General features: G+C 45.6%; 1 long non-coding RNA gene and 1 pseudogene across 1 annotated transcript; one reads left to right on the top strand and one right to left on the bottom strand.

The window, feature by feature from the left end:
- Positions 1 to 13,572, top strand: part of LOC111978498 (F-box/WD repeat-containing protein 4-like) — a 43,898-nt pseudogene extending 30,326 nt beyond the window's left edge.
- LOC139029153 (uncharacterized) lies at positions 2,032 to 3,375 on the bottom strand. The gene is made up of 2 exons (XR_011481439.1): positions 3,213 to 3,375; positions 2,032 to 2,785 (listed from the first exon to the last, which is right to left on the bottom strand). It is a non-coding gene; the product is annotated as an uncharacterized lncRNA (long non-coding RNA).
- Positions 13,573 to 20,490: the final 6,918 nt, after the last annotated feature.

A 20,490-nucleotide genomic window follows, 5' to 3' on the forward strand; every position in this document is an offset into this window, starting at 1 on the left:
CATCCTGGAAAACCTGTTTGTCCATAATGTCCAAAAAGGCTTTGTCCTCCACTGATGGTGCTGGTTTATCATCGTCTTGTGTTTTGTCGAACACGGAACATCCCAGGCTGTCTGTGTTCACAGTTGTGCTTGGATCTCTCRAGTGCACTGTAGAGGGAGAGATGTGTTTCTGAGCTACGCTGTYGTAGTTCTCTTTTACCTGGATGATGTCAGGGCAAGGGCTCAGATAGGATGTGCGACCATTTTGAAGTATGTTTGTCCTGAACACGTTAACATTGGCTGGTCGGTGAGCTGTTCCCAGACAGACCTCACCCACGATGACCCACCCGAGGTCGAGTCGCTGTGCATAAGGAGTGTCGTGGGGCCCATTGATTTGCTCTCGTACCTTGTGTACCCTTAAGATGTCTCGTCCTAAGAGCAGGAGGATGGGAGCGTCTGGGTCCACAGCTGGAATTTTGTCCATAACTGGTTGCAGATGGGGATGATGATATGCAATGTCGGGGGAGGGAATCTCCATCCTATCGTCTGGCATCATATCACACTCTATCAGAGTAGGGAGAGATAGCTSCATGTGTCCGTCTATAGACTCCACCATGAAGTTGACGGCTCTCCTGCCTGAAGTCTCTGTTACCCCAGAACAGGTCTTCATGGTGTATGGAGCAGAGTTGTCATTGATGTTGAAGAGATTGAAAAACTCTGTCTTGGCCAGAGATTTGTTACTCTGTTCATCAAGCACTACATACATTTTGACAGCKTTCTCTCTTTTCCCAGCCGGATAAGCTTTAACTAGGCATATTTTTGAACATGATCTTGGATTRACTGCCTCACCACAGATCTCCGTACACTTTGAGGTGACAGATAGAAGAGCATCGTCACCTTGCTCCCCGCCATGCTCTTTCTCTGCTGTAGCAGTGTCTGTATTTGAAGGGGCTGGGCCTGGATGCAGAGCAGCAAGATGTCTGTCACTGTCGCACTCAGAGCACTTGATTGACACCTTACAGTCTTTAGCTCTGTGCTGAGTTGACCCACAACATCGGAAACAAATTCCATTCTCTTTGAGATATGATTTGCGCTCATCTAGAGTTTTGTATCTAAACCCACGACACTTTTTAAGAGGATGAGGTTTGTTATGTATCGGGCADTGATGGTCAGGGTTTTCAATCTTTGTCTTACTGGGTTTGGTTTGGTGGTCTGAGGGCTCAGATGACACATCGGTTTTGTATACAGTCACAGGTGTCTTGCTGCTGTACCTGGCAGGTTTCTCACTTTTCATAGACACCTGGTTAGTTGMGGTGTAGAGGGTGAAACTGGGGTCGTTTCTAGTTTTCGCCTGGTTCCTGATGAATCTCGAGAAGAACGAGAATGGTGGGAATGCTACCCGATAGTCCTCCTTGTATTTGGATCCCTGTGCAATCCATTTTTCTTGTAAACTGAATGGAAGTTTCTCTACTATAGGGTTTACCCCCCGAGATGTGTCCAGATAAGCGAGGCCTGGAAGGTACCCTTCTACTTTAGCACACTCCAGTTCGAGAAGAATGTCACCTAGTTCTCTTAGTTTGTGATTGTCTTWKTTAGCCAGTTTTGGAAAATCATCAATTTTCTTCAACAGTGCATTCTCGATCACTTCAGGTGTACCATAGCACTCTTCTAGTCGTTGCCAGACCATGTTAAGCCCTGCTGTTGCGTTGAAAATATGGACAGATCTAATTCTGTTTGCTTGCTCAGACGACTCTGCCCCTAGCCACTTGGTAATTAGATCTAACTCTTCCCTGGCTGATAAATTCAAGTCTCTGATCGCATTGAGAAAGGATGCTTTCCATGCCCAATAATTTTCAGGGCGATCATCAAACTTCARGAGTCCGRAACTCACCATCTCACGGCGTAGGAGGTACTTGATGAGGTCTGGTGCSACTTGTGACTCAGGGACGCTTTGTGTGTGTGACTGGAAGTGGGCTTGTTTTCCATTTACACCATGCTGCTGTTCATTTCTTTTGAACGGAGAGTCTCTGCTCATGTTCTGTTGTTTGCTACTTTCTGGATTATGGTATGTAGCTGGGTCAACACTAAGCTCTTGTTTCTCCACTTCAAATGGAAGTTCAGCAAAGTAGGGCCTAGCATGTTGTTGCACATACTCACARGTACGCTGGACTGGACTTAAGGGCTGTGTCCCTGTGTCTAGTTCTTTGCGAAGCTCTCTGCGTTCTGATTCTACAGCTTCTTCAAAGGCTGCAGCTTCAGCCAACGCAGCAGCAGCTGTTCTCTCAAATTGGAGAACATATAAACTTGCCTCGAGGTCAGCTTTTTGCTTCAACAAGCTGGCCTCTATTTCTGCCTTTTGTTTCATCACAGAAGCTTCCTTCTCAGCATAGGAGACTTGTGCACGCGCTGCGTCTGCCTTGGCGCGTGCTTTGATGGCTGCAGAACTCGCCGTTGAGGATCTGCTTGACTGTTTTGATGACCTTGATCTTGTAGATTGAGACTTGGTCAATGTGCTGAAGAGGCTCCTCCATCTCTCTCTGTCGAACTCTTGGCTCTGGTTGTTGTACCGTAGACTGCTGGTCTTCCATAAGAACAGAGGCTTTGTTGGCTGATGAATGTAGAAACAAACCACCGTGTGTGGTTATTCTTGAGCTTGAGCCCGCCGTGATGATGTTTTTTTACTTTCTGCCCTTGAGTTGCGTTCCCATGCAAAACTAGACAGATAGCTAACAACTAAGTCTTCAATAAAACTCCCAAGGCGTAACTTTTCTTGAATGAATATATTGTAAACGTTTATGTTGTAAAACTGCAAAACACAGAAAAGAATATACTTTAGTATTCAATTCACACCAACATACTGTAGCTGTACATTATACATTTGAAGTTGCATGAATACAAAGCACGGCTACGGTACCATGCATCTGGCATGATGCCAAACCATATAGCTAATTGCTTTCTCATATGGTAATTGACTAACTCCTTTCATTATCCTAATAATGTACAACCATCTATGTAGAATAACAAGGCATATTACACTAGAAACAGTAACAAAAATACAGTATTGTATATTTTACAATTCGTTTGCATGACGCACGAGCAAAGTAATACAGCTAACATCATACATGAAAGGCATTGCAATTTGTGAGTAAATGCAACCAACCAACATTGATATGTAAGAAATCTCATCAATAACAAGATTATCATCATTAGCTAAATGCTTGAATCGAACTTACAAACAAATATTTTCCAAGGCTGAAGCGTGACAAGAAATAACTACACTGAAAGACCTGCACCGTAGCGTTGTTTTTAGCTGCTTCTAAGCGTGCAGAACGAATTCTCTACTTCCTGTTTGTGTACACTCTAAGTACCAGAAAGCTCCACTAGGGGGCAAATAACATCATGAACACAATGAAAATCCATTTTAACTATTGTAATAAAATAATCTGTTACCTTCTAACAGCATTTTAACTATTGTAATAAAATAATCTGTTACCTTCTAACAGGATGGCAGCACAAGACCCCTTCCCCTTTTCTACATTTAGTTGTGTTACAGCCTTATTCTAAAATTTTTTTTTTTTTAAGTGTCCCTCATCAATCTACACACAATACCCCATAATGACAAAGCAATGAACATTTTGTGGGGTGCAAATTTATTCAAAATAAAAAACAGAAATACCTTATTTACATAAGTATTCAGACCCTTTGCTATTAGACTCGAAATTGAGCTCAGGTGTATCCTGTTTCCATTGATCATCCTTGAGATGTTTCTACAACTTGATTGGAGTCCACCTGTGGTAAATTCAATTGATTGGACATGATTTGGAAAGGCACACACCTGCCTATATAAGGTCCCATAGTTGACAGTGCATGTCAGAGCAACAACCAAGCCATGAGGTCAAAGGAATGGTCCGTAGAGCTCCGAGACAGGATTGTGTCGAGGCACAGATCTGGGGAAGGGTACCAAAAAATTACTGCAGCATTGAAGGTCCCCAAGAACACAGTGGCCTGCTACAAAGGCCTCTGTGTTCAAATTGCTGCAAATAAACCAGTACTAAAGGACGCCAATAGGAAGAAGAGACTTGCCTGGGTCAATAAACATGAGCAATGGACATTAGACTGGTGGAAATCTGTCTTTTCGTCTGATGAGTCCAAATTTGAGATTTTTGGTTCCAACCGCCGTGTCTTTGTGAGGCGCAGAGTAGGTGAACGGATGATGTCCGCATGTGTGGTTTCATTTACATCTACATTTACGTCATTTAGCAGACGCTCTTATCCAGAGCGACTTACAAATTGGAAAGTTCATACATATGCATCCTGGTCCCCCCGTGGGGAATGAACCCACAACCCTGGCGTTGCAAGCGCCATGCTCTACCAACTGAGCCACACGGGACTCAGTTTCCACCATGAAGCATGGAGGAGGTGTGACGCTGTTGGTGATTTATTTAGAATTCAAGGCACACTTAACCAGCATGGCTACCACAGCATTCTGCAGCAATACGCTATCCCATCTGTTTTGCTCTTAGTGGGACTATCATTTGTTTTTCAACAGGACAAGGACCCAAAACACACCTCTAGGCTGTGTAAGTGATATTTAACCAAGGAGAGTGATGGAGTGCTGCATCAGATGACCTGGCATCCACAATCATCCAACCTCAACTCAATTGAGATGGTTTGGGATGAGTTGGACCGCAGAGTGAAGGAAAAGCAGCCAACAAATGCTCAGCATATGTGGGAACTACTTCAAGACTGTCGGAAAAGCATTTCTCATGAAGCTGGTTGAGAGAATGCCAAGAGTGTGCAAAGCTGTCATTCCATTTTTCTCTTACCTTTATTTAACTAGGCAAGTCAGTTAAGAAAAAAAATCTTATTTACAATGACGGGTTACTCCGGCCAAACCCTGACGACGCTGGGCCGATTGTGCGCCGCTCTATGGGACTCCCAATCACGGCCAGATGTGATACAGCCTCGATTCAAACCATGGACTGTAGTGACACCTCTTGCACTGAGATGCAGTGCCTTACACCGCTGCGCCACTCGGGAGTCACAAGGCAAAGGGTGGCTACTGTACATGATTCCATATGTGTTTGTTCATAGTTTTAATGTCTTCACTATTATTCTACAATGTATAAAATACAAAAAATAAAGAAAAATCCTTGAATGAGAAGGCGTGTCCAAACTTTTGACTGGTACTGTATATCAAAGGGACACAAAAGGCACTCATTTCATGGACGGCCTCTGTTATGTGACGGTAATGACTCGTCAGTACTATTTTATAGACTCAACCATGTGACTTTCCACTCAGGCATGCTTTGGGCCAGACTCAGGTATGTGACGGTGTGGACCCAGACATGAGATGGTCAGATCACACAATCAAGCCGCAGCTCAAAGGCAAGTGGCAGCCCCACTTGCAGATACAGTCATTCTGACAGATTATATGGTTATGCTCCATCCTGTAATCTTTCCTAGGCTCATAAAAGTGGTGACGTAACAATTTGAGAATCCCGTTTTGCTTGCTCGCCATCCATCGCACAGTGCTATTACGGGCTTTAATATACTGACGCAGATGTGAAGAGCGCTTTCATGGATCCGGGTTTTTATCATCTCACCTTTTGGTGTCTGACGTTTCAGAGGGCCACGAAGACCTTCAGTGCAATCAGCTCAATTGTGTCTGTGAGACGTTGTATTCAGGCTATGAATTGAATGGCCTATATCCTTGTGGGTTGAGTGATGTAGGGGGCTCTCTACAAGACACATTTGAGTTATGAGTCAATTATTCACGTGTGACTTGAGTGGTATAGGTGTTCTTTGTCCGGCATGCATTAAGCCCTGGGTTTTAGCAGTAAAAAGAAAATGAGAGGTCGGTACCCCACACAGACACATAGCCCAGAGAGAGAGCCTCATCACAGACTCCCCATTGGCCAGGCTTAGACCCCAGGGCTGAGAAAGCTCTCATCCAATAAGACGCCCCGTGAGGAAAGCCCTCGTCCAATAAGATGGCCCCCTGGGGTGAGGCTGGCGGATTACCAGTCTGCCCCTGGTGTTTGGGGCAGTGGGGGCACGAGCGAGGAGGGGGAGGGAGTGCGGTCACCAGGGCCAGCGGGCACCTTTAAATGGTTGCTAGGGAGCAGGTATCAAAGATCTGTGATTCGCACACAGTCACGGTCATGGAGGAATTAAACAGCAACAAAGAGACAGTTATTCTGCAATAATCCGCACTGCGGAGGGCAAGTTATTCTCCAATAATCAGAGCCGCTGAGGGGGCAGCCAATAGAGGACTGTGATCACAAGAGCATGGTACTGCTCATACACACACCCATACACACACCCACCCATACACATCCTTTGTGTACCCATACACACAAATATATATTTTTTACACACCACGCCGTTTTCTCTCTTTCTCTCTCTCTCTCTCTCACACACACACACACTTCCATCCCGCACAGTGTCGTAGCGTGGGAGGATCCCTGTAATCGGCCTCAGAGCCCTCTCCCAGATAGAGAGGTGTTGACTTTGATCTCCTCTGGGTGGTCTGGAGCCTGTGGAATTGGGAATATAGAGATGGAGAGAGAGGGCTGTCTGTGGGAATATGAAGATATACACAGAGAGCTTAGGGGTGAATCAAGGATCAACTCCAAGAAAGACTTAGACCGGTGACAAAAGTGTGTTGTCTTCCTCTCACTTTGAGATAAGATGAGTTATACCTAGTAGGGACTACATTGATTATTCGTGGCTGCTTATGGGTGTAAGTGAACACTGTACATCCTCATTTGAAGCACTAAGGACCTCCTTTATTCGACGTAAAGTAGCCAGTAGCCAGCAGGCATTTGTTGATACAGATGGTAGTGTGTAACATGTCTGTGATCTTAGGTGCAGAACGGAACTGTCTCTCTTCATCTTTCTTCTTTTTCCTACTTTCTCTCTATTTCTCCCTCCTCCCTCTCGCTGTCTCTCAGGTGTGAGTTGCTGTGTTGTCTAGGTTCAGAGTTCCAGTGGGATGCAGGTGTGTTGGATATAGTATATGAGTCGCCCTTCCAGCAGCTCACCTGTGGCTACGACACCTACATCCGCTCTTGGGACCTCCGCCTCAGCCCCAGGTACGCCGTCCGTCCATCAAGCAAGCTGTCAATCAATACTTTTTTTTCTTCGTATTCACGTATGTATAAATTGTCAATGTACTATGGCACATATTGTATGGCAAAATGTACCGCCACCAATATAGCACATGCAGCAATATACATTATAAAACTGTTCATTATGGCCAAGCATTATGATTTGCAAAGAAGCGTTCTGAGCCATGCCAAAATGAGAATAACGTCACGGCTACATCATACACTTCAATACACGTGCTATGAGTCAGCACAGCACACATAAGAGCACTAGCAACACAGTCTAGTCATTCTCCCTCCCCTCCATCTTCCAAAGAGAAAGAGCGCAGTATGTCCCTATCCAGTCCGCTCTGGGCGGTGCCCGTATTGATGCGGAGCTTTGCAGATTTCCACAACAAACCAGGTCCTGCTATCAAAGGAGACGGGGCCATTTGATTTGGGTGGTGTGTGTGTATGTGTGTGAGGTGTTTTTGTGGGGAGGGGTCCAGTCAAGTAACACAAATAAAAGCTGATTGTCAGCTAGCTCTGGGGAGTTGAGTGGAGGGTTGGGCTGGGATGGGGGTCCCTCTTTAGACATCAATAATTCACACACACAGCACCCCCAGGAGGCTCCCTGGGACAGTGAGGGGTGTCTGGACGTTGGGTTCTCGCTGAAAGCAGGACTTTGAGTTTTGCAGATGCCTGGAGGGTATCCGACCAGCGGACAGCAACACACACACAGTTCATTCTCTGTCTGATATACACTGTTGTCTTGGTGTTGTGAAGCTCCTGTCTCTTGTTATGTGTTAATGTTGTGTAGTGTTGTTGTGTATTTTATCAGATTGATCTATCATCTCATGGTCTTGTTGAATATGTGAGGTTTGTGTGTCACGTTGTTTCATCATATTTTTGGGGTTATTTCTTTATATTTATAGTATGTTTTGGGGGGGGAATTGGGTAATGGCAAATAGTTTTCTCATGTGATGTAACGAACGTCGTCGGGAGAAGAGGACCAAGGTGCAGCGTGGTAAGTATTCATAATACGTTTAATAAATATGATCACTCGAACAAAAACAACAAAACGACCAACGAACAGTTCTGAAAGGCGCAACAAACACTAAACAGAAAATAACTACCCACAAACACAGGTGGGAACAGGCTACCTAAGTATGGTTCTCAATCAGAGACAACGATAGACAGCTGCCTCTGATTGGGAACCATACCAGGCCAAACACATAGAAATTCAAAACAAGGACAACATAGAACACCAGACATAGAATGCCCACCCAAACTCACGCCCTGACCAACCAAAATAGAGACATAAAAAGGATCTCTAAGGTCCCCCCCCAAAGGTGCGGATCTCTAAGGTCCCCCCCCCCCCCAAAGGTGCGGACTCCGACCGCAAAACCTGAACCTATAGTCGAGGGTCTGGGTGGGCATTTCACTGCGGTGGCGGCTCTGGTGCGGGACGTGGACCCCGCTCCACCTTAGTCTTGGCCCACTTAGGTGGTGCCTCTGGAGCAGGGACCCTTACCGCCGACCCCGGACCGGGGACCCTCGCAGCGGGCCCCGGACAGGAGGCCCGCTGCGAGGGTCCCGAGGGAAAGAGGAGCTGCCTCCAGCTCCTCTTTCGGACGGCGGACTCCTCTTTCAAGACTCTGGCTGCTCCGGACAGGAGGACGACTCTGGCTGCTCCGGACACGAGGGAGACTCTGGCTGCTCCGGACAGGAGGGAGACTCTGGCTGCTCCGGACAGGAAGGGAGACTCTGGCTTGCTCCGGACAAGGAGGGGTCGCTGGAGGCTCCGGACTAGAGGGCGACGCTGAAGGCTCCGGACTAGAAGGCGAAGCTGGAGGCTCCGGACTAGAAGGCGTCGCTGGAGCTCCAGACTGACGTCCTTCGTTGGGGGCCTCGTGCCATAACTCCTCACTGGAGGTTTCATGCCATGGATCCTCACTGGAGGCTTCGTGCCATGGATCATCACTGGAGGCTTCGTGCCATGGATCATCACAGGAGGCTTCGTGCCATGGATCATCACAGGAGGCTTCGTGCCGTGGATCATCACAGGAGGCTTTCGTGCCATGGATCATCACAGGAGGCTTCTTGACATGTATCATCACTGGAGGCTTCGTGCCATGGACCATCACATGAGGCTTCGTGCCATGGATCATCAAAGGAAAGGCTTCGTGCCATGGATCATCACTGGAGGCTTCGTGCCATGGATCATCACTGGAGGCTTCGTGCCATGGATCATCACTGGAGGCTTCTTGCCATGGATCATCACTGGAGGCTTCTTGCCATGGATTATCACTGGAGTGGAGAGACACACAGGAAGCCTGGCTCTGGGAGCAGGTACAGGACTCAACAGGCTGGGGAGACATGCAGGAAGGTTAGGGCTAAGCACAGGCACAGGACTCACCAGGCTGGGGAGACATGCAAGAGGCCTTGTCCTTGGCCGAGGCATCGGATACACTGGGCCGTGGAGGCGCACTGGAGGTCTCGAGCAAAGAGCCTGCACAACCCGTCCTGGCTGTATGGTGACTTTGGCCCTGCACGTGCGGGGCGCAGGCACAGGACGCACTGGGCTGTGCAGACGTACTGGAGACACAGTGCGCAGGGCTGGCGCAGGATAACCCGGGCCGAGGAGACGCACTGGAGACCAGATGCGCTGAGCCGGCATCATCCCTCCTGGCTCGATGCCCACTCTAGCCCGGCAGATGCGAGGAGCTGCGATGTAGCGCACCGGGCTATGCATACGCACCGGGGACACCGTGCACTTCACCGCATAACACGGTGCCTGCCCGGTCACTCTCTCGCCACGGTAAGCACAGGGAGTTGGCTCAGGTCTCCTACCTGAGTCCGTCAATCTCCCCGTGTCCCCCCCCCAAAAAATAATTCTGGGGGTGCATCTCGTGCCCGTTTTCTCGAGCCAATTCCTCGTAGTGTCGCCGCTCCGCTCTAGCTGCCTCCAGCTCCTCTTTCGGACGGCGATACTCCCCCGGCTGTGCCCAGGGTCCCTTGCCGTCCAATACTTCCTCCCATGTCCAGGAGTCCATCCTTCCACGCTGCTTGGTCCTTTGGTGGTGGGTAGTTCTGTAACGAACGTCGTCAGGAGAAGGAGAAGAGGACCAAGGTGCAGCGTGGTAAGTATTCATAATACGTTTAATAAATATGTACACTCGAACAAAAACAACAAAACGACCAACGAACAGTTCTGAAAGGTGCAACAAACACTTAACAGAAAATAAATACCCACAAACACAGGTGGGAACAGGCTACCTAAGTATGGTTCTCAATCAGAGACAACGATAGACAGCTGTCTCTGATTGGGAACCAAACCAGGCCAAACACATAGAAATACAAAACAAGGACAACATAGAACACCAGACATAGAATGCCCACCCAAACTCACGCCCTGACCAACCAAAATAGAGACATAAAATGATCTCTAAGGTCAGGGCGTGACAGATGTGGTATTGTTTTATTTAGTTTTATGTAGAGATGTCTGTTTTTGTGTCATGGCTGGGACATTCTCTGGGTGAGATGGTCAGAGTGTGTATGCATTCTCTACAAACTCTGCTGCACTCTCACCACGTCGGCTATAGGTTCGGCAGAGAGGGGGAAAACGAGAGAGAAAGAGGAGTCAGCCCAATTGGCCTTGTCTACCTCATGCACTCTTGACTCACATTGTCCCGGAAAAACACACTCCGAGAAACCGACACAGCTCAAACTCTATCAAAGACACACAATAGTAAGTTACTGCTTGACTTTAACCTCAGTTGCCAAGACAGGTAAAGTAGTCTGGTGATAGGGACACTCCTTTGAGTCTGGTCGAATCAGGGCTATATGTGAATATATCTGGTGTCTCTCAACACTTTAGGACCCAATGACAGTGAATTGACCTCGCGCTCATTGGATTGCTAAAATTAGGACGAAGAAACGGTGTGTGCCCTGTGTGTGTGCACGCCTGTGTGTGTTTGCGTGTGAGAGTGACTCCAGACGCCTCTGTTGCCCTGCTGTCTGCTCCCGGTCCCTGTGCATCACTTATTGATGAGGCTCTAATGGATGATCGATCTCCATTGGCAGAACTCCTAAAATATTTCCCCTACCACTACCTCCTTCCCCACCGCAAACCCAGCCAGCGCTCCCAACACCCCAGCGCCTTTCCGTAAACAACAGATGAAGTTTCAGCATCCTCAGAAAACTCACACACAAACCTCACAACATGCACCCTACTCAAAACACACTCCAACATACACAATCTAACTTACTCAAAACATGCACACACACATTTGCCTTCTTAAAATTCTTCAAAGTACACTCTCCAAAATCCAGTCACATTCTGCACTGTGAAGTAGTGGTCCTCGCCTAGGTCATCAAAGTAAGTTGAACGAATGAATGCTGTAACGCTGTCATTTTGGACTATTTCACATCCTGCAATTCATAGTATTTCAAATGAAACAGATGTCTACTTTTTCACAAACATCTTCCTGTCCAACAGGAAGTGTGTCATGGAGTGGGAGGAGCCTCACGACAGTGCCCTCTACTGCATCCAGACATATGGGAATCACGATTGCCAGTGGCTCCTCCTACTACGGCGTCATATGGATGTGGGATAAGTGGCAGACCCGCTGCGTAGAGGTATGTGTGTGTAAAGTCAATTTGTGTGTGGGTGACGGCCATTTATGACTTGTTTTCCTTGCCATAGATGTTGCAGTTATCCTTTGCTGTGAGCAGCCCAGTGTGGTCACCTGATACAGCACTCCATCACTCTTCTTCTTGGTCAAATAGCCCTTACACAGCCTAGAGGTGTGTTGGGTCATTGTCCTGTTGAAAAACAAATGATAGTCCCACTAACCAGATGGGATGGCGTATCGCTTGCGAATGCTGTGGTAGCCATGCTGGTTAAGTGTGCCTTGAATTTAAAAATAATCACAGACAGTGTCACCAGCAAAGCAGCCCCACACCCCCACACCATCTCCTCCATGCTTCACGGTGGGAACCACACATGCGGAGAGCATCCGTTCACCTACTCTGCGTCTCACAAAGACACGGCGGTTGGAACCAAAAATCTCAAATTTGGACTCATCAGAACAAAGGACAGATTTCCACCGGTCTAATGTTCTTTGCTCGTGTTTCTTGGCCCAAGCCAGTCTCTTCTTCTTATTGGTGTCCTTTAGCAGTGGTTTCTTTGCAGCAATTCAACCATGAAGGCCTGATTCACGTAGTCTCCTCTGAACAGTTGATGTTGAGATGTGTCTGTTATTTGAACTCTGTGAAGCATTTATTTGGGCTGCAATTTCTGAGGCTGGTAACTCTAATGAACTTATCCTCTGCAGCAGAGGTAACTCTGGGTCTTCATGAGAGCCCATCNTGGCATTAGCTAATTTGTCGGCAAAATCTCCTGTTTCCATCAGGCCTGCCGTGAGTTTTTTTTATGTGTCAGGTAATTAATTGGTTGGATGGAAACCTGGCTAATTACAGTGAATTGAGCTTGCACTCATTGGATTGCTAAAATGAGGACGAACAGAGAGTGTGTGTGTGTGTGTGTGTGTGTGTGTGTGTGTGTGTAAGCCTGTGAGTATGTGCGCCTGTGTGTATTTGCGTATGTGCATACGTGTGTGTGAGAGTGACTCCAGACATCTCTGCTGCCCTTCTGTCTGCTCTCGGTCCCTGTGCATCACTTATTGATGAGGCTCTAATGGATGATCGATCTCTATTGGCAGAACCCCCAAAATAGTTCCCCTACCACCATCTCCTTCCCCACTGCAAACCCAGCCAGCGCGCCAACACCCCAGCGCCTTTCCGTTAACAACAGATGAAGTTTCAGCATCCTCACAAAACGCACGCCAACATACAAAATGTAACTTCCTCATAACATGCACACATACATTTGCCTTCTTTAAAATTCTTCAGAGTACACTCTCCTAAATCCAGTCACACTCTGCACTGTTTTGCAGTGGTCCTTTTACCATAGCTCATCAACGTTAGTTGAACAAAATGAATGCTGTATTGCTGTCATGCTGTATTTCAAATGAAATGGATGTCAAATTTTTTTCAACATTCTCTGATGTCATTTCCTCCTGTCCCAACAGGAAGTGTGTCATGGAGTGGGAGGAGCCTCACGACAGTGCCCTCTACTGCATCCAGACGGACGGGAATCACATGATTGCCAGTGGCTCCTCTTACTATGGCGTCATACGGACGTGGGATAAGCGGCAAACCCGCTGCTTAGAGGTGTGTGTGTGTTGTGTATGGAATCAAATGTGTGTGGGTGAGTGCCATTTATGACTGTTGTTGTCCTTGCCACAGATGTTCCAGCTGTCCTCTGCTGTGAGTAGCCCAGTGTACTGCCTGCGTTTCAACACCTCTCACCTGTACGCTGCCCTCGCCACAGCACTGCACTCTCTTGACTTCAAACAGGGCCCCCGGCCTCGCAGATAACGCCCACTCCCACAGACAGCTGTTAGGATTTAAAACAATAAATTATATGTTTTTGACAGTGTGTGAATGGCTTCATTCTCTGTAATAACTGGAACTCTGAGCTACAAAGACCATTGGGAATGTCCATGCATGAAATATCAAATATGGGGATACGCCACACTGATATCAACATATTAACCTCTGCCAGGCCAACACAGATCCTGGACTAGAGGGCATGCAAGAACATGTTGTTACAGGACTAATCCAGTGGCCTGGAGGCCCACAGACACACACAAACAGGCTAAAGCCCTAACCTAGATAAGTCTTCCATTGAAGAACACACAGGGAGGTGTTTCCACCTCACACTTTGAGTGACTATGGGCTCTGTCGGATGCTTTGAGGGGATAAAACCATATTAGCCACTGACAGTAACATAGGAAAACAGTGTTTGGGTTTCCATTCATTTGACCTCAACACCTGCAGTCAGTCAGGATTGAAGTGTTTTACCTTTGAAAATCCACGTTATAATGTGAGGATGATTTGACGGAGAAAGATAAAATATACTCACATCTGGCATATCAAAGTTCTAGACGCATATCCAAACCCCACTTACACCTGGCGGTGCGTCATACATTGTAGATATAAATGGGTCTCATTTCGACGTTTTCTTCGGATTCATTTGGTCAGTGGGGAGAGATAGTTGGGGGTTTATTCTATGTTGTGCTTGGGGTTGTGAGGGAGGGTGGTTTGGGGGTTGTGGTGTGTGTGCATTTGGTTCCATTGTGAATTCCCGGAGACCCTCCCTGCTTGCCATTAATGGCATATATTAGATCATATTCCATTAGCTAATATTACGGTAGCAGATAAGAGGAATGGCCACGCTGCGTAAAGGCATTGCACAACCATGCAGGAGATGTGGCCCCCAGGGACTGTGCAGAGTTGAATTAATCATATGGACCCAGGGAGGGGCCCCACAGAAGCTGTTCAGTCGTGTGGCCAGTATTTTGTTATCTGTAACACAGTAGACTGAAATACAGGTTGTGCACTGATGATGATTTGATTGTGTAGAACGCCGTCCTTCATCTACTGTGTGGCTTGGTATGAAATGCCTGACCTTGCATGTGTGAGGAATCACACACTGAGGATGCCACAGACTGAAGTGTCATCAGGCCACACTACTTGGTACCAACGATGCAGTGCTGTTGTCTGAGGTTCTGTCACAAGGTCAACACAGTGACTCACACAACCCCACCACCCAACTAACCCCCTCTCAGGAAAAGGCTGAAATTAAGACTTCCGTTTGGGACAGAAGTGGTAGAGGGAGGGGACTGGGTTGAGGGTTGCAAGAAGGGTATTTGTGGTGCCCCTCGTCACACCTAAAGAGGCCACTCACACCCATACACACACCACACTCACCTAGCAACACTTGCACACACCATGGTCTCACAGACTCAGGAGTGAGTGATGTGGGCCTTGCCTGTACCTGCCCCTCTCCCTCAGTAGTGTCAGTTTGGCGGGAACGGATGAGGAAGAAGGAGGGGGGTGCAGAGGGCACCTGTACAAACCTCTCTGTCACACAGGTGATGGGAGCTTAGCAGGGGGCCAAAGGATTTCACCTCACCCTCTGCCACAATGCCTTCATTTTTGTGACATTAACTCGGTTACATCATTAATATGATTCCCGTGTCAGACATGCAGACATAAATTAGGAAATCAATGGTTTGTTCTTGTCATGTCGGGTCTATTAGATTTAGCTAAATGTTCTGGCGTTGGTGGCTTTTTGTTTGTTTATCCGGATCTCTAAATGAAGAGTCAGTGGCTAAATCTGGCATGTAGCAAGTGTGAAGAGGGCAAACCATCGTGACCTCAACTGAAACACAGCCAGCTGAGACACACAGGGTATATTTAGCTGAGGGATCCATGTGGAGAGCATCAGGGTGGGTGCGTCTGGGTTAGTGGCGACCTGGTTTAAGACGTAAATCACACACACTTGGATCATGCAGATGATGGATGAGGAAATAAAGGTGTCTGGTACTGCCACTACCTTGCAGTGGAGCATGACTTGCACTAAAATGCATTAGCTTTATGCCAAAACGTGTTAGCAGATGACAGCTGATGGAACAAACCAGGCAATGTGTGTGAAGGTATAATGGTTAACTGTTTTCAACACAATATGATTTGGCCAATTAGAATTGTAATTTCCGTACCACTACTGTTACTGTTCACGCTAGATCAACAGAGTAACCCACTGGCACCTGTCTCAGAGCAATCCACCATCCTTTGACTTTGTTTTCTCTCACAATGGATAACCTGTAATTTACCCTTAGCACTTAGCAAGACTAGCAGAGTAACATGAGAACATGTGAAGAATCACACAGTGTTTTCTTTGGCCACGTTCATTGGACTTGAATGGAAGGAAGGGCTTCCCTTTCAGTGGAGGTGAGCCCTGTTTCCGTGGGCTCGGTGGGCTGTGGTACAACTATGGAGAGGATCAGATATCAGAGCAATGCTGGGCTGAGCATCAGAGCATCATACCAGGGTTGAGATTGGTTTTGGGGAGGTGGTTGAACTGTGTTATAAATGAGCTGGCAGGTTTTTACACTGATTTACCAGTGTGCCGTTATGTGTCAAAAGGTGCTGGAGCTTTGAATTCTTGTACCAATGCTGCCATCTACAGATGATGAGAGTAAATGCATGCAAGACACCACTACCACTCACATCTGCCACCATTTCCACAATTCACTCTAACTTGTGTTATTCTTACAGTGGTTGCAGACAAAATACAGGTAAGTGCCAAAAATAAAGTTAACCCCAACATAAAGTATCTTAATAGGGCACGTGTCTGGGACTCCATCATTTTGATAAATTCCATCATTTTGTGTTTTGTTGATTGTGGTAGAAAACGCTGTCTAAGCTTTCGCTCCAGAATCAATTGAGATCTGGTGACTGAGACACACACACACACTTTAAACTGCTATGCTCCTTTGGGACCCCTCTTTCAAAGTCACTGAAATCTTTTCTTCTATCCATGGTAGCCAAAGTAATGGGCAACTGGGCATTTTTATGTATGACCCTAAGCATTATGGGATGTTAATTGTTTAATTATCTCAAGAACTACCCTTATGGAAGCACCTGCTTTCAATATACTTTTTTCGCTCATTTACTCAAGTGTTTTTTTGGGTGGGCAGTTACCTGTATATTGGCATGATGAAAATATCTCAATTCATTGTATTTTCCCACAAACTTCCACCTTTTAAAAGAAAAATGGACATGCATGTTTTCCCAAAACACTGAAGTAATGGAGGAAAACTGGATCAAAAGATATCCCCCAGACCAGCTGTCTTTTTTGGGGGATGGGGCCCAAACCAGCCTTGATTTCAATGTCTACAGAAGTTTCATTTTGGTCCGGATCAGACCAAATCTGAACTAATCATAGACGTCTATATTTGGTTCAGATCTGCTCCAGTCTGGACCAGCCTTGATTTCAACATCCACAGACGTCCGGTCCAGACCAACCTATATTTGGCCCAAACATAGATGTCTATAATTGGTTCAGATTTGGTCCGGTCTGGACCGCAACAAATCTGAACTAATCATAGACATCTATGTTTCACAAGTTTGGACAGTAGAGTACAATACACTAGAGTACAGTGTAATGTACTGAATTAAACTCTACTGTACCGTACTGTATTCTACTGAATAAAACTCGACTGTCCTATACGATACCGTACTGTACAGTACTCTACTGTGATAATTGTTTGTGATGTTCAAACTTGCCAAATGTGTACTTGTTTGGGGGCAGAGCTCATTAGAATAATACACAGCATGCTTTGCGAGTGTTTGTTTTTACATTTAGGTCATTCAGCAGACACTCTTATCCAGAGCGACTGACAGTCAGTGCATTCAACTAAGGTAGATCAACAACAACATATCACAATCGTAGCAAGATAATAAACAAATCTGTAACCGTCCTTTACTGCAAATGGTATTGTTGTTCAAAGTGGTCTGTTGGCTTATTCTGTAGGTTGGACTACTCTAAACATCATCACTGTCAGTTTTAAAGCTTTTGAATGTGACAGATAGGAACAATAATACATATTCTGCTGCAATCTTCAGTTGTCTCCTCTTTCCTATATTATTGTGATATAATACTTACTTCATTGAGAATGTATGTGCAGTTGGAATTTGTCCATAGAGTCGATGACCAAAAAATACATATTTTCAACATCCGCACAAGACTTATTTTCAACGTCCATATAAGACATTGCTTCGACGTCCAGAAAATACGTATTTACAATGTTCTGAAAATACATATTTTTGATGTCGGAAAAATATGTTTTATAACCTTTCATTCAGCACCTGTAATCCACTTGATGTCAACGTCTGGAAAAGTCGTAATTTAACTTACTGAGATTGTATATTTATATATTTTATTTGTTATAGAACATTTCGGTATTATTTGTCTAACTATGTGATTGTGAAATTGTCTCAGCTGAAGACCAAAAAGCTGCAACACAGCAAGATTGAGCTAATTGTGTTAATTGTGAATTGTGAATGTATGCGTGTGTGTTTACCGCTGTTTGTACCAGAATGTGAATCAAGAAAGGCAACCATTACCTCCCCACCCCACTCACATACAACCCCTCCATCCACCCCACACACCCCCAACTCTAACTCCACCCTCATCACCTGTCAGTCATCCACGGGTCCCTGGGTTGAGGAACACAGGCCTGTCAGAGGGACCTCCMGCAGCCCYCAAARMAAAACCCCCCCCCCCCCCCCGCCAAAATAAGTAAAATTTAAGAAAGTCGGCCCTACTTTGCAGATCAGTCAGTAGATACCTGATTGTCACTCTGAGAGTCACAGCCTAATCCTATTGTGTCCTCTATAGGATTACTCTCTGTGGTCCCTCTCTCCCTGTGGCTGCGTGCGGGAGAAAAACCAGATTAAGGGGATTAGCTTGTATCCTCCTGACTTGTCAAGCTGGGATGTAAGGAACCATTGACTTCTGGGATATGAATGAGAGAAGTGCCTAAAAAAGAGGCAATGAAAGGCAGTGAACAAGAAAAATTCCTGAAAGAACAATGTGATTTGTTTGCTTTTGTTCCCTTTAACTGGGCTGAAAGGTTCAAAGGGCTTCCCCTGAGGAAAGGAAACCACCAAGCGCAGAGAGCGGGATAGAGAGAAGGAGAGGGAGAGGGAGGGAAAGATGGATGGAGGTAGAGAGAGAGAAAGAAAGGGAACTAGGGCGGGAGAAAGAAAAGGAGTGAGGGTGGGAAATAGAGAGGGGGGACAGAGGAAAAGAGAGGAAGAGATTCACATCTCACTTCTATAACAAGCATGTAGGGCTTTCTTGTTTTTTGTACAATATTACATTAATGTATTGCCTTTATCATGTTCCTAGAATTGCACTATGCCAATTCTTCTTCTCCAGCCATTGATCATCATCCAGTATACACTTCCTATAGATTCCAGGAGAATGAGACATGGAATCAATCTCCATCAAGTCATCCAGAAATGAACCCTAAGCTCCATTCATAAAATGTTTTCCACACACAGCTACGTGTAGCCTACTTGGACACTGGTTCCCCACATTTCCCACTCTCCCAAGCCGAATAGCTTGAAGCCACAGAGCTCTTCTCGAAGGCTCTATTTCCCTACGTGGGACCATTTTGACCTGGTTACATGTACATTGGACAACAGAGCAGCTTTTCAGAATTTGTTGTTATTTTTGTATGAGAAAAAATAGACAACGAAGTTTGCTCTTTTACGATGGGGGTCAATGGGAAATAATGTTTGTTTTCCCCAATTTATGGGCATGGTCGGGGGGAATTCCCTCTTATGACATGAATACCAACTCGAGTATGCGAATGTGCCTCAACCAATGAAAACGTGTGATGGACAGGGCCTGCCCGGGAAGTTATATAAGGTTATAGGGTTATCATAAGGTTTTCCATTCTCTCTGACATGTGTTTCTTTGTATAATCTAGCTGTGGAAGACCATCTCCCATGAACTGCCAGCTTTTTGAAGCTTTGAGATTCTGTATGAAAGTAAAATATATTAGTATTAATAACATATATGCCTAATATTATAATAAACATGTAATAAACAATATAGATATAACCAAAGGATAGTTTACAGCTATCTACTCTGGTACAACTATTCTACAGGTATCGAGAAAGTTTTAAAGACAGTTTTAAACCACCATTTCCTAGTTGCTAAAATTCGAATAGTTCGCCTATTTTCAGTTTATGTGATAAAACAAGCAAGTATAGTGTAGAGAATCATTTTACCATCTAAACCAAAGTGAAATATATTTTTCCGAAGCCAAAATATTGTATTTTCAGCCTTTTGAAGCTGGTGTACAAAACCGAAATTAAAGCAAAAACTAAACTTAATGGAAAACTCCACACGAAAACTATCTTTTGGTACAGTATTTGTTTCATTAGTCCATTGTTGATATAGTCCCAAAATGTTTTGCCTGTCAGCAATCACGTTTTCAAGATATGTAACTTTCAAAATACCAAAATGTGGCCCATATGATGCAAATTACATTATATGATGCAAAATGCATCATACTGGCCAGATTTCTGTATTTTGTTACACACAGTTTTTGAGTCATTCATCGGTGGAAAATAAATATGCTGCAAAATAAATCGGCAAGTAACGAGACCAATTTATTACATCAGAAAAGGTCTCTTAGGTAAACATCAATCTGGCCCTTTGCTCCGTAAGGTGAGACTGCATCCGAAACAGAAGGCTGGACCACAAGGGAAGGTGCAGTTTGTGGATGGGACATTTTACCCTTCACTGCAGTAGTTTGCATTCTCCTGTGCTTTCTGGACTTCCTCATGCCTTCACTCAGCTCCTCCTTGGGGTTGAAAGCACTATATGGTGGAAGCATGGCAGCGGGAAGATGTTTTGGGTTGGGGGTGCTGAGGAGTATTTTTATCTGCTAATACAGGAGTAATAAATGCCTATTTTTTTCATAATTTTTTT

This window comes from Salvelinus sp. IW2-2015, linkage group LG18, assembly GCF_002910315.2.
Source record: "Salvelinus sp. IW2-2015 linkage group LG18, ASM291031v2, whole genome shotgun sequence".
Lineage (NCBI taxonomy): Eukaryota > Metazoa > Chordata > Actinopteri > Salmoniformes > Salmonidae > Salvelinus > Salvelinus sp. IW2-2015.